Genomic DNA, 15,798 nt, shown 5'->3' on the forward strand with positions numbered 1-15,798 from the left:
TAGCATTGTATTGCCAAATGAAGCAGCTGAGACTAGTTCAAGTTTATTACTAATATTATCATTCATTAATAATAAATTCATAAGTCAAATAAGTTTTTCATAATACCTGCATGATCCAAACTGTGACCTACATTATAGCTATTTAACAAAGGATGATCTTGGGTCAACTTGCTAAAAATCAACACTGTGCTTGCCCTTATAACAGAACTTCATTCTCTCACCCTGATATGTTTTTCTTACACCGATTAATGATTGCTTCTATTTATTTTTGTCTTTTCCATATTTAACTTGCAAAGAGAAAAAAAAACATCTAAGGTGATACATCTGAGTGTCAGGTAGAGAAGAGCTGCTGAGCAGAGAGAAAGAGGTTGTGAGCTGAGAATTAAATTTGCAGGCCAGCTGTGGAAAGATAAAGGTCTAAGCTACAAGAACAGAATTTTCCCATTACAGGAGGAAGAGGGAGAGGAGAAAATAGGGAGAAATAGGCTTTCCAAGATATGATCTTACAAAAACCTTCCTTCATTTTCCCAAGTGTAAGACATCAATTTTCTAGCCCAGGACAGAACATGAATAAAATATACAGACTTTCTTCTGCCTTCTATATAGAAACTCCCCCCCTGCCCTTTTTATTATTGTAGCTCTCAAGCTGACAAATGAAAACTAAAGAGTAAATGTGGATCAAAAGGCGTTTCTTGGATTAAAGCTACTCTTGAAACCTTTTAATAAATATAAGCACATGGAATATGTTTTTTAAAACTTTGCAGGTAACTATCATTTTTCATAGATGTGGCCTATGAGAATAATATTATATTATTATAATCTAATGATATATTAATACTATATTATTAATAATTATATAATAGTTGCATATTTATATAGGATTGGCCTGTGAGAAGACATAATATAATCTAATGATATAACATATTAATAATACTATATGTTAATAACTATATAATTGCTTATTATATATTATTATATTTATATTATATAATACTATATTATTAATATAATATATAATGTTTAGTGTCAGTCTTCATATTTATAGAATTACTGCCCTGACCTTTTATGCCATTTCCAATGGTGTTTAGTTACTTGGAATAACTAAAAAGGAAGAAAAGCAAGTCCTAAAAATTGACCAGTTATGTGTCTCAAGTTGTTTCACGTGCATGCATGGCCAAGCCTCTCCTTTTAGTAACAGATCACTTTTAAATCTGTCAATAAACTTTTTTTTTTAATTGAGGTAGAGGTGATTTACAATATTAGTTTAAAGCGCACAACACAGTGATTCAAAATTTTGACTTGTGGTTTCATTTCTTTTTTATGTCCACCAACACATATGTGAGGTCCATGAGGTTTTGCCTCATTTGTCATGCATCTCGTAAACATAAGAGAGGCCTCCAGAGCTCCAAGTGTTCCTGGTCAAACCCGCCTGTCCCAGCGACAACACTACCTGTCTAACCAGCGCAAATGGCCTACAGCACTGATCCAAAGAAGGAAGCTATGATTAGAACGCAATACACATTTTCCCGTAACTCATGGCGCCTCATAACCTTGTTTACCTTGGGCTCTGCTAGACGCCCCAAATTCCCAGATCATCCTTCATCACCCACACTTAGTCCCTCATACAACTCTGCCTATTCCCTAATCCAAAATCTTCTTCGACCTCCCAAACTTTTGCACTGTACTCTCTGAAACTCACTCTTCTAATTCTTCTCCAGATCTTTCAACTCTTCTCTGGATATTAATTCCAACTTCTTCATCTATCAGAAACTTAGCTATCCCCTGAATATGCTGTCTTCTCTGTAGTCTCAAGTCGCTGCTTTTCCCTCTCATATGCCATGTGGTACCACAGGCCTGGAGACAGAATTGGTGTCTGTTCCTCATGGCGGCTTCTAGAAAATTTTTTTCTTCCTTCTTTTCATAAAGACCACAGATCTATGAATCACAGCCCATCAGACTATACCCCAGGGTACCATTCTATAGTGGTACAGTTGGTGATGCTGTGGTCACCACCAGCCTTTGGATCCCTCTGCCTCATTTGTTTTCCAAGCCACCATTACTTCTGTCATCATTCTTAGTGAGTTCAATATTCATGTCTATATCCACTCAATACCCTGACCCCTCATTCACTGACTTCCTTATCTCCAACAATTTATGTTTTTCCTCTCCACTTTAGCAACCCAATCCTAAGGTTATGTTTCAGAAACTTTCATTAATAATTACTCACTGCATCACTTAGAAAATCTTCATTCAAACAGCCTGCTCTCTACCAATTTCTATTTTTCCCTATCATGTATTTTAGTATCCTAACTCTAAAGATGTCTGGATATCGAGTCCACTGGCACAATTTTTAAAATCCTCTTATTCCCTTTATATTCTCACTTCTCTCATCTTGGATTCCATAAAACATCACTAATGGCTCCACTGCATGTACTCCCAACTCTCTTCCCCTCATCTCCTTCTCTGGCATTCTTTCCCGGAAAAGGGAAACAAGATATCAGTGCCAGTGAAATCCAACTCCACACTAGCTCTGCATCTGCTCTCTAACAGACGAACTTGGTTGCAGCAAAACACACAATCATTACTAAAATACTTTTCCATTTATGATCCAGATCACGTGCACAGAAGGGACAGTTCTCTGGTGGTAAAAATATTCTGTATCTTGATCAAAGTTGTGGTTACACAGATGTATAAATATGTCAAAATGCATTGAGCTCTAACACTAAAGATACATGCATTTCACTGTATACAGACTATACTTCCATCTAAGAAATAACTTTATTAAAATTATTTGGAAGCAGATTCCTTCTAGGCAAATATATCCACACTAACTGAAATTCAGGGGTCAGCTTATTATGCTGAGTTCTGTTGAGAAACTCTTCTTTCCTATGTCTTTTAATTACTGTAGTAAAAGAAATTAGAGAACCCTGTCTGTTAAACCATGTTCAAAGCCATTTTTAGGTCAAATAAGCTCACAGTTGAAAATCCAGGAAAAGATAACATTAACTTTTTATTCAACATAAATATTAAAATGACATATATTCATGTATATAAAGGTATGCATGTATATACAAGTATATAATTTGATTATTTTTAGGCAGCTTTTGCATTTTAGGTTTGAGAACATTTTTTTTTAAATTCTAGCTAAAACCATTTAAAATTAATTCAGTCAATTCCTCAAGTATATTCTTATGGTGACATCAAATTGAGACCAATATCTGACATCCCAGACTTGTGCCCCTGATGAGCTTTAGGTAATAACAGGAGTTCATCAAGGGCTTCTTAAATCACAAAAGAACTACTGGACTGTTAAGTATATTTTACTACATTTCAATTCTTAATGTAACTGTTGCTTTCTATACAGTGCAAAAGGCAATTCCTTTTAAAAAAAATTCCATTAACCAGAATATTCTGTTTTTCAGGAATTCTAGCTAAAGAAAGAAGACAGCATAATATTAAAGAACTTAAGAAGTATAAACATTATTATTAATGACAATTTACTTCAGTTGCAAAGTAAAACGAGTATCTATGTTTACCAAGAGCTTTAGCTGGAAGCTTTGTGACTTGAGCTGTAATCCTAGCAGCTGTCTCTGGCTGAACAAGCTGTCTTCATGGGAGCCTGCCCTCCAAGTGAGCCATCGCAGTGGTTCAGGAATTGGTGGTGATGAATCACTACTGACCATTTTCCAACAGCTTCCCTATTGGAATTACACGTAGGACTCTACGTGACTTTGCTTTCTTTCTCTCTTAGCCTCCCTTTCCTTCAACTGACTTTCTCCCAAATCCAAGTCCCTGCCCATTAAACACCATAGGTGAGTTCATGACTGTCTTTGCAATTAAGGGAAAATATCACTTGGTAATATAACTCCATTATTTCTTCTGTGTTTGCAGACAGCGCTGCCCCGCACAGCTGCGGGTCCATCAAGAACTGCTATGTATGTGACCAGTCTCTTTCTCATCCTGGAGCCTGTTAGCATCTGATGCTACACACGCCCAAAGCAAGGTATGTGTGGAAAGGGTGAACCACCAGGGAGAAAGATTTGACGCCTCCGCCTTCATGGGAATCCTTCCTTCCTGACTCACAGGCAGCCAGTAACTTCAGAAGTACTTTGAGGATGTCCAAATGCCCTAATGCAGTGCTTCGCCACGTCTGCCCTCTTCCAAAGCAAACTATCCCTCGAAAGAATCTCTTTTCTCCCCCTCACATCCTGGTTACAGTCAGGGTCCCGGGTTCTGAGCATAATTAACTAGATAAATCCTTGTGAAGTAGAATAATTGTTAGGCCCGGACTTCACAGCACTACTTCTGAAAATTGAATCCTAATTAGTAGAAACGTGTCAAGGGGAAGGTACATATTTCTTAGCACAAGCCTCTTGTTCCACGCCTATTCTGGATCCCAGCTAAGGAGCTTCCCCATCTTTGCCCCCAGTCTGCTGACTTACCAAAAGAATAAGGTTCAGTGACTTAAAAGCCCATTTAGAAACTTGCCAATCAGTATTACAATGGGTTGAGAGTTGGTGTTTGGGGGGAAAACGGGTGGTTTAAAGACATTTTCGTTTGCTTGCATGATATTATTGTTGAGCAGGGATGCTCTGGGTGTCTGCGTTGGTTCAGCCTTCTAGTTTTTAAAATACCAAAAACTTGGTATTTGTAAAGAGTCCCTGCCCTAAGCCCCTTCAAGGACTTCCTGTTTTCCCTGGACCCTGTCCCAGGCCCCCCAAACTCCCTAGGGTCCAGCAATTTGAGGGTTAACATCTGGGATGTCACAGGAGGGGGCCTCGGAGGCCCTGCTCCAGCACTGGGATGGGTGTCTATTCTAACTGCTCGGTGACCACAGGGCACCAGTTTATTGTTAATGTCAGGTGATGAGATCTTAAAACTGTATCCTTTTATTTTTTTCTGCTAATCATCTGTGCATATAGAGTCAACTCTGAGTTAGCTATATCAATGGCCAACTGATAGTTTAAAATACAGGAAACCACATAAAATGCTTTTCCAGTTTATTTTGGAATGTGTTTTGTGATTTTCGGCAAGTTCAAATTCTTAACTATACTTTTATGCTAGTATCAAAAGTCAGTAGTACAAAGTAAGTTATTATTTCCCAAATATTCCAGATAAATAGCACCCAAGGGAAAGGGAGGGAATAAACAAGTACTATTGGGCACTTTTCTATGCCTGGCTTTGTTATCTCATTAAATTCTTATGAAATCCCTCTAGGAATCACTATTCCCTTTTCTCAGATGGGCAACTGAACGCTCCAAGTCGTATCTAACATGCCACAGCTCTCTCAGCACTAGCACAAAGATAAGCTATTTTGTGCTCTCCAAAAAAATGTAAGAAACATGAGCGTGCCCATTTTATTTTGGGAAACCTAGACTCAGAAAGCTTAAGTAGCTTACTCAGGGCTACACACTAAATGGGGAACAGATCTTAGGTGAGAACTGAGGTTTTTATATTCCACATCCTGGGAATATGGTCTTGGCAGTATTAAAATTGTACTGTTTGAAAACCAGATTCTTTTCAGGCTCTCTCGGGGCCGCAGCAGTGTTCCTGCGTGCTTCCTCTACGCTCCATCCCCTCGGCCACAGTCCCCACCAGAGCTCATCAGAGCCTTATCGTATGTGTCCACTTCAGAGACTGCCCATCCCTCTGGGCTGTGGGCCAGCACACACAACGAACTCACACACACACACACACACACACACACACACACACACACACTCCCCTTTCCTCACTGCGGCAGGATTTTGATTAGCTGGGATTTTAAAGGATCTCAGAACCTTTCCTTGTCTTAGGACGAGGCATCATTTTCTGTTGCTCACAGCCTCCCCAGGGCAGAGAGGAGAGTTTAACGTTTGCAGCTCTGAGAGAGGAAGCCTGTTCTTACCAGTATGCAAACTCTCATTCTTCCCCTTGTCTGGGTAAACAAATCAATCTAATCGTGAAAGGACGGGCTAAATAAGAAGAGGCGGAGGGAGAAAGAGAAGGTGGAGGTGGAGAAAGACAGAGTTGAGGAGGGGAAAAGGCAAAAAGAAAGACTCCAAACAGAGATTGCCATGGAAGAAGAAAGAATGTTTCCTAGCGTAAAGGACTCTTCTTTCAGAAGAAAACTACTTCTGGCTGCAAAATAAGCCACCTACTGTTAGACTCTTTAACTCTGTCCAGTCTCCAGGGCTCCTATCCAAATTAATTTCATTCTTTTGTCAGGGTCCTCTCCTCTCTAGCTACCCGTCTCCATAGGTCCTCTTTGAAGGAGAGCTGGGCACTGCAGCATTAATATCCTTCTTCCCGGCTGCCTTGGGCTCTTAAGACCAATCTCTCACAGAAGCAGCTTATCCAGGGACTTTGAGAGTGAGACCTAATTAGCAAGGGTCAACCTCAATACTACTGAGAAAGCCCCAAACAAATGAAAATGCCAAGCCTGTTTTAAACAAAGAGCTGTTCCTGTAACTGTTCATTCCACAATTACCATGTTATGTAGCTTTGGCAGTGAATCTCCCTACTTATATTTTTCTCTAGAAAACCTGCTTTTTAGGAAGCACTTACACATGCCATGATTTAGTAAATAAAATTTGTCTGACATGCAAACCAGTTATTTAGCTAGAATCCCCAAAACAACAGAACCATCTAGAGTATTAGCTCCAGACGACATAATTGAGATTACCTAGTCAACCTTTGCATTTTTAGGTTAGAAAACTGAGGCACCAAAGGCCTGAAGGAATCTCCCTGCTGCCCGACACAGTTAGTTACTGGTGATGCCAAGAGCAGAAATCAGATCTGAGTTCTGGTCCAATGATCTGATCTCCCTCATTGTAAAATGTAAAGATACATAAAGCCAGAAAAGGTTTACATTTACAACAATGTGAAGCAATCTTACATTTATAATAAGCTCACAAGCGTAAACACGTGACCACTTTTCAAATTCCGGTTCTCTTTCCCTTCCACCACGCAGGCTTTTTATCAAGAAATACAAGCTATTCTTCATGTAAATTTAGCAAACCTTGCAAAGGAAATGTGCTGCCTCAGAAATCATATACAATGTGCTTTATAGTCAAGTCTGCATGTTCGGAGTTATCCATTCTTCTAACTTATCTTGACATTTTTCTCTTCCATTACTATGGATAATTGTGTGTTGGCTAAACTAAAAAAAAATAAATAAACTTATGACAACTTTTTAAAATGTTGTTTCTACAGTTTCCCCAAAATAGCCATTGCCATTTAATCATGGCCCCATGCATCTCCTCGCTTAATTTTCTTCATTCCAGATTTGAACTTGGCTGTAACCCCATACTACCTTGCTTTTTCTACTTTGTTTGTATTTCATCCCCTTTCACTTTTACTGATTTTTTTCTGCCAAATACTCCCAAAATGTGAGTGCCCTCCAAGGCTGTGCTCTTAACCCCTCTGGGCAACAACCATTTCATCTTGTTTCTTAGCTTCGTCCCTTTGAAAATAAATCATCACCTTTATGTATTCCTCTTCCCCAAATTCAGTTCTCCGTAATTACCCATGGTCCCTTCTCCTTTGTCATACATGTGGTTAGTTACACAATCTGAACACTCTGCCTTCCATTTAAGTTCAATTTAAGTCAACTTCAATATTTTCTACTCATATTTTGTGTAAAGCTCTGTGCTAGGCTCTGTGTGGCATAAAAAATGAGCAAGTTGTATTCCCTGCCCAAGGTTAACCAGGCATGTGCTCTTCAGAAAGGTAAACTGGAGTTGATACAGTGTCTCTAGAGGTATTTATGAGGAGTAAGTGAAGTAGTGTATGTAGTCCTTAGTGTATATTACCTGATACTACATAACTTTTAATATTATTGAGAACTCATTTCTTTGATCCTCTCCAGCCCTAAAACGCTATGACAAAAATATATATTGATAGAATACAGGGCGAGATGTGTTCAGAGCAATAGGAAACCTAGCAGACACCATTTTAAACAAGGGATTCAACATCACCAGTAATGAGATATCATTTACCTCTTGATATGATGACTGAGAAGGGCACATCACTTTTGTGATATTCTTAGCCATAAATATATAACCTGAATCAAGTTATGAGAAAACATTAGACAAAAGCAGAAAAAAAAAACAAAACCCAAACATTCTGCAAAATAACTGTTCAGACTCTTCAAAAGTGTCAAGGTCATGAAAAACAAAGACCGGGGAGCTGTCTCTGGTTAGAGAAAATTAAAGCATGCCAGATAAGGACTAGATAAAGGACATTAGTGGGACAATGGTTGGAATCTCAGCAAAGTCTGTAGATTAGTTAATGGCACTGGGTCACTGTTAATTTTCTGGTTCTCATCATTATGCTACGGCTATTTAAGTTACTGTGATTTGGGGAAGCTGGGTGGACAGTGAACAGAATTCTTTGTACTATTTTTGCAATTTTGTTGCAAGTATGAAATGATTTCAAAATGAAAGGTTTTTGCTAAAAAAAAAAAAGAAGCAATGTAAAATACAGATGTAAGATAAAGGAAAGAGAGAATTCTTCCTCGATTTATGGGTCAAAGGGAGGGGAGGTGGAGAGCAGAAGGATTCTGGAAAACGGAAGCGTCTGAGCTGAGATTTGAGGCCACCGATATGGAGGAATGGTATTCTAAGCAAAGAAGGGCAGAATTACAAGCATCAAAAAAAGCAAAAAGCAAGGTGTATTTTAGATATAAGTAATCATGCTCCTTCAGAATTCAATGTCTTTGAGAGGGAAGTAGTACACAACAACAGCCAAACTAGAATGTTCCTGTGTCTCTGTAGTCAGTTGAATAATGTGCCTCCCCTCAAAAACGTCTGTATCTCAATCCCCAGAACCTGTGAGTGTGTTAGTATGCATGGTGTAAAAGACTCTGCAGATGTGACCAAGTTAAGGATCTTGAGATGGGGAGAGGAACCTGGACTATCTGGGTGGGCTCAATATAATCACAAGGGACCTTATAAGAAGGAGGAAAGAAGACACAGGCAGAAGGAGGAGTAGGGACAAAGGAAGCAGAGGTTGGAGTGAGATGCTTTGAAGATGGAAGAAGAGGCTGTGAGCCAGGGATGCAGATGGCCTCTTGAAACTGGAGAAGACAAGGAAACAGATTCCCCCCGATTCTTCCAGAAGGAACGTAGCTCTAGCATCTTTATTTTAGACTTCTGGCCTCTAGAACTATACGAAAATAAATCTGTCCTGGTTTAGCCACTAAGTCTGTGCTCATTTGTTAAAGCAGCAATAGGAAAGTAATATTCTCTATTGCCTTACTTTGGGCCATTTCAGTTTCCCCTCCATCCGGACTCCTCCTGCGGTCTCCTACCTGTTCCCTCTGTTTCTCCTCCAACCCTCCTTTCTACAAGATAATGTCAGATTTATTTTTTTCAAGCCCTGGACTGATTATGTCATTTCTCAACGGAAGCTCTCATGGGTCCCCACTACCTTCTAAACACCCATACTTACTATCCTGGCATTTAAGAATTTGGCCCCAACATACATTTTCAACTTTCTCTGTATTTCTCTGAAGCATTAAGTTTTCACCCAGGCAAATGGATTTAGTCAGTCTCCAAAGCTCTCCTCCTGTATTTCAGAATGCCAGTTTTGAAGGTCCAGGTATGTCCTCACTCTCCACATCCTAGCCCACAGTGATTTCTCTCTCCACTGAACTTCTACAGACTTTACTGACTCTACTCTGAGACCCTCATGCCATCGGTTCTTAGTGTCCAGACCCAAAGTAAAGGGCTCCCAGCACTCACAAACAGCCTCAATGTTCGAGAACTGAAACATGGAAAAATCCCAATGAATGGATTGATTGCCATTTGAAGACATGATTCAGGATTTTATAAATATATGTGAATCTGGGAGGCCGAATTAGTAAACACTCAAGTCAGTGAAGGTGTATCAAATAGAATTCTGGAAGCAAGAATAAAACTAATAAAGAAAAAAAGATCCAGACACCTGCTCTAATGGTGCTGTAGCTCTGTGGTCGTGTTTTCTGGGTTCAAATCCTGGATCTATTGCTGGGCAATTTTATTCCCATCGCTGAGACCACTACTGACTAAAACAACTGACTGTCCTCACTCAGGATGTTATCATAAGCAAACCTTCTAATTATAGAATTTGGTTTCACACATAGGTCTTCCTACCAAGACAGGATCTACTGGCATGAACAACGGTCCCCATTATAAATTTCTAAATTGTCATTCAGGTTCATACATCAGTCTCTTGTGAATCTAGTTATTAAGCCAATCGCTTAGGCTAAGTCCAAAATTACATAAGGAGCTGAAGCAATTTGCTGGATTGCTCGGGCCAATGACAGTAACTTTACGTGATCTGCATCTGAGTTATTTAGACTGGTTGTCTGTAATGATCAAAGCCACCAGATTACTGCTCAGTTTTTCACTGTAATTTGCATAGACAGCCTCCTGGTGCACCTGGCATTGTCCCTGGAAGTGCCGGGCAGCTGCTTCATGGAAAAGAGTAACAGCTGCGAAGCTTAAATCATTTCATGTTTTAGTAAGGTGACAACAACATGATATGCAAACAGCAGACGGGAAGCTCCTTTTGGACAATGCTTGTTGAAAACGCAGAACAGCAAAGAACCATGCAATACAGTTGTGTGCTTTAAACGCCAGAGATAGAAGCCAGAGACACCCTCAGAGGAACTTGGTGGTCTACAGTTTCATAGTGTTGCCAAGAGTACACTACCTTAGCACATACCTTGAATCCCCTAAATCTTGTGCCTAAATGAAACAGAACAGAATTAAGGAGCACGTTAGTCTGGCTGGCGATCCCCTTCATCTTCTGGTATTGGCGGTTCTATTAATTAACGAGCCCATGAACACTTCTTGATGGAGCCCCTCTGTCTTCTTTGTACTGAAATTCCCTCTTTGGGAAATGATTATAGAATCACAGAAAGTCCCCAGACAAAACACATGTATCTAGCAAAAAATATTGTTTGGAGGATCCCATGCTTATTTGCATAATTTCTCCTTACACTATAAGTAGTATGCCACTGCGAATTAGTCCAACCAGTCCTGAGATCTCAAACTCGTAAAAACTCAGTCTTCAGAAAGGAGACTACTCAATTCAGAAAGCCTCAGATTACCAGAAATTCAGAGGCAGTGGAGGTTGACAAATGTGACAAGCTCTCTAGATGACCTTTAAGTGGTTTTGATGAAGAAACGGGCAGCTCACTTGAGTAAGAGTGAGCTGTGCTCCCCTTAGTGAAAATATTTATTTGGCCAGCACTGGGCAAGCACCTGTCAGAGGGCCTGCACTTCTGCTAGTTTTGGATTGGAAAGCAAAGGTCTCCGTTTAAATCCAAATATCCCAGCCACAGCAATACCTCCCCACATACCAGCCGGATCCTTCCAAAATCCGATCTAAAACTCTCTCTGATCAACTGTAGTAAGTTATTTACTTGCTTAAAAATCACCAGCAGATTCCCACGGTCAGGATTCTAACATGGAATCCTAACACTTTCTTAATGTCTTTCATCCTTTGACCTTGACGGATATTTTCTTCTCATTCTTTAAAAGCTTTGTTTAGTAAAGTTTTTCCAATTATAAAAGTAATGTGTGGTTATTACAGGCACATTGAAATACAAAGACATATAAATATTAATAAAAATCAACAACCCCAAATAACCACTATTATTCATATTTCATTTTATTTCCCGGCACTTGTTTTTTACTCCGTGGATACATATTCTTCCCAGGCCCCTCTCTTTCTCCTTTTGTTCTTTTCTGTATTAGACCTTTACTCTAAGCATATTTTCATGAATATTTTCACCCCTACTACTTAGGAATTCATTAGAAAGGGATCACAATAAAACCATTTTAGTCTATGTTATTAAAGATAGCTAGCTTATAAGAGTGTGATACTTTTTATGTTAGCCAACATTTCCCACTGTTTTCTTATCTTTTTTCTTCTCCCATTTATTCAAGGACATCTACTGCCTTGGGATATGGTTGTTAGAACAAAATCCAGGGGAAAAAAAAAAGTCTAATTCTTGACTTCTGAGCTTCAAACACCCAAATCTTTGAGGACCTCATTACATAAGCTTTATAACCATAAAGTCTGGATCTAGAAGATTCATAGGACAACCAACTTGTCCTGGCTTGCCCAAGACGATTCTGGTTTAAAAAAGGAAAGTCTCATGTCCTGAGAACACCCTCAGTCCCGGGCAAATCAGGACAGCTGGTCACCCTAGCAAGAGCCAGTTTTATTGCCTCTTGTTTAGCTAACTATTCCATAGCATTGGAGGGAAAGAGTCTTGGAAAGCAAGAGTCCCTGAGGTGGGACTCTGTGACTTACTCGGAGTCAAGCCCTGGAAGGACTGATAGGATGGCAGGTGGGTTAGGGAATTTGAGAGGAGAACCTGTCTTCTGTTCTTTCTTTAGTAATGTCCAGAAAGCAGCCAGTGGACCAAGAGATAGAGAGGAAAAAATTCTGCTTATCTGCATTTTCTCCCCTGAGACATAGGAACTAAGAAAGGAAGTATGAAGAGAACTATAGAGGATATGGCCGCTTAGGGAAATGGGAAAGGGCACTGACCAGCGACAGTAACCACAGCACAGCTGGTGGCCCTGCAGAGGGTAGGTGACCAGGCCAGTCAACACAATGCTGTTGCCTCCAACTATATCCCGCAGGCTGCCCCCCCGCCCGGGGCTAACGAGAGGGCCCTTGAAATGACTGGCCCTGGGTCCCCAGAGCACAGTTGAAAAGCCATTCCCCTAGTTGAACCCCCTCATTTTACAGATAAAGAAACAGAGTCCCAGAGGAATACAAAATATAGTCAAGATCATTCACTTAGTAGTAGAGTCAGAACTAAAAACCAAGATTCTAAACTGGTCACGGTCATTAATTATTTGAAATAATATAACCATTCTTGGACCTATTTCATGGGTATAAATAGAAATATTTCCTAAGTGTAGGGTCTTGAGATTTTACCCTATTTACAAACTAACAAATGGGTCTGTTACTGTTTCATGGATGCTGACAAAACACACAAGACCCCTGGGTCAGAAGCAAAGGATTCATTACTCACGGCAAAAGCAGCGGCCAGAGCCTCACAGCCACTTGCTTCAGATGTCCCTCCTCCCCAGGTTACATGGGGGCAAGACAAAGGGCTCAGGATGGATGCCTGCAAACGAAATGGGTTGTGTTCAGAGGACAGAAATGCTGAGCTTGGGGATTCACTGCCTTTGTGGTAAGCAGAAGCAACCTGGCCTTGCTTTTGGGGAAGACAGTACAGTAAGTCCCCTACGTACGAACCTTTAAGTTGCGAACTTTCAAAGATGCAAACGTGCATCTGGTTCCAGCAAGGAACCAGAACCTGTGCCGTCAGCGTCAGGCATGAGTGGAATTGCAGCTTGCCCTCTGTCTCCTGTTGCTGACGACCCTTCAGCTCTACCATCTCCCCCCTCCTCTCCCTCCTCCAGTCAGTAACTCTTCTTGCCTGTTCACTCGATGCCAGTTCCTGGATGCCAGCTGTTGTACTGTACTACTGTACTTTTCAAGGTACTGTACTGTAAGATTAAAAATGTTTTATTTTTTTATGTGTTGCTTGTGTGAAAAGTATTATAAACCTATTACAGCACTGTATAGCTGATTGTGTTAGTTGGGTACCTAGGCTAACTTTGTCAGACTTAACAAACAAATTGGACTTAATGAACGTGCTCTCAGAATGGAACTCGTTCATACGTGGGGGACTTACTGTACCCGATATCTCAAGATTGCTTGAGATAAGTCTGATATGTGGTCTAGTAAAGAGTGGTAAGGGCCTTGCATTCTTGTCCCACCCAGCAAGAATGTGCAGGGACGCTCAGGGCTCATGGCGGACTGCCCCTCCCAGTATCTATCCTTTAAACCAGATGAAGAAACAAACCGAATTGGCTTTATGGCATCATATTGCCCATCAGTTTTCCCAGTTCCTTCCAAAGCGTGAGATTTGACTTACCACGTTATAGGAAATACAATGTTTTCCAAAGACTGTGGTACTTTCTAAACACTTTATGTACTTCTATAACTACTTATTCTACGTATCAGTGTTAAAGTATGGCTGTTACATGAGTGACCTTCCAAATACGTAACATGGGCACCAATCAGAACAGAAGCGGGCTATGAACAAGTATACTGCCTGATCTAACCAGCTGCTAAATTCTCCTGAGAACTCACGCTCGTGCTTGACTTTGAATACAGGAAGTCGAACACCAAGAATTTGCTGGAGTACATAAAAAATGGACAGACATGTGAATGCATGTTAGTGATCACAGTTCTGGTCTGTTTGATCTAATTCAATTGGAAGTCAACCCAGAAAATAACTTTATGGCTCCCTAAAATCTTGCTATTATACTCCCCATTTTCAAATGAATATGAAGAAACCTGTTTGCATAGAAATGAGCTTGTTTGGAAGGCCAGGGTAAAGGATGGCTTCAGCTAAAAGGAATTTTCTAGGGAGCAGCTGTTTGAGAAAGGTCAAAGAATTCTTTCAATTAAAAAAAAAGGAAAAATAATTTTAGGGGATGTTTTTGTAGTCTTATGAGTGACTAAAAGCTCTGGGGATGACACAGTGGCACTTAAGATGCTTCTGTGACATATTGTCAATGGAGTCTGTCTCTCCAGGAGGTAAGATATAATTGACAGTGTGAAAAATTTCCCAAAGATATTATGTAATTTTCGCACTCATTTGGAAGCAATGCTAAGGCTCATGCATGGCTCACAGACACTCAATCAGCTGCTTGCAATCCCAGAAACATCTCAAGGAGAAAGTTCTTGCTTACTTTCCTCTCATCCTCTTAAGGAAAATTATTTTATGATTTGTTTCTTGGGAGTTCCCCTCAACAACGTCTTCCTCACAGCTTTAGAACATCCCAATGAGAAAGGCACACATGACCTCACCTGGTGAGTGGAAAAACACAAAGTACCAAAATGAAGTGCTGTGAGATTCACTAAGTTCCAGTTGTGTGGGAGGATGATGTACCGACACTGATCTGCAGAGCTATGCTAATTTCAATTATCTGGCCAATTTCTCATGTCTCTACTTCACAGACCTGGAACCACTGAGTCAGCAGAGTGAGAGGCAAGAAACAAAGTATGTCTCAAATCTTCACTATACACTTGTTACCACCGCATCACCAGTCGTAAAATAAGGAAAAGCAATTTACATTGGGGTGCATGTATCCTTTTGAACCTTGAATGGATAAGAAGATGCAGTACATATATACCATGGAATATTTACTCAGCCATTAAAAAGAATGAAATAATATCATTTGCAGCAACATGGATGGATCTAGAGATTATCATACTAAGTGAGGTCAGTCAGAGAGAAAGACAAATATCCTATGAGATCGCTTATATGTGGAACCTAAAAATAAAAAAAAAGATACATACAAACGAACTTATTTACAAAACAAACAGACTCACTGACTTAGAGAACAAACTTATGGTTACTGCAGGGGAAGGGTAGAGGGGAGGGATATATTGGGAGTTTGGAATTGACATGTACACAGTGCTATATTTAAAGTAGATAACCAACAAGGACCTACTGTATAGCACGGGGATTTCTGGTCAATACTCTGTAATAAGCTAAATGGGAAAAGAATTTGAAAAAGTATAGATACATGTATATGTATAATTAAATCACTTTGCTGTACACCTGAAACTAACACAACATTGTGAATCAACTATACTCCAATATAAAATAAAAATTAAAACAATAAATAAATAAAATAAAAAAGAAAAGCACATTCACCAAGGGATGGGCACCACATGAGGCATTTTCACACACTGAAACATTTTATCCCTACAACAACCCTATGGGGT

General features: G+C 39.9%; 1 protein-coding gene across 2 annotated transcripts in view; it reads right to left on the reverse strand.

Annotated features, from left to right (window-relative positions):
* Nucleotides 1-13,072: 13,072 nt before the first annotated feature.
* Nucleotides 13,073-15,798, reverse strand: part of UBE3D (ubiquitin protein ligase E3D) — a 435,152-nt gene continuing 432,426 nt past the window's right edge. Inside the window, exon 12 of one of the 2 annotated variants that reach the window (XR_013830713.1) lies at nt 13,073-13,117. The gene's annotated coding sequence lies outside the window, so the exon portion shown is untranslated. The remainder of the gene's footprint in view (nt 13,118-15,798) is intronic. The other variant, XR_013830714.1, reaches the window with a different exon arrangement.

The sequence above is a fragment of the Stenella coeruleoalba genome, assembly GCF_951394435.1.
Source record: "Stenella coeruleoalba genome assembly, chromosome: 12".
Taxonomy (NCBI): domain Eukaryota; kingdom Metazoa; phylum Chordata; class Mammalia; order Artiodactyla; family Delphinidae; genus Stenella; species Stenella coeruleoalba.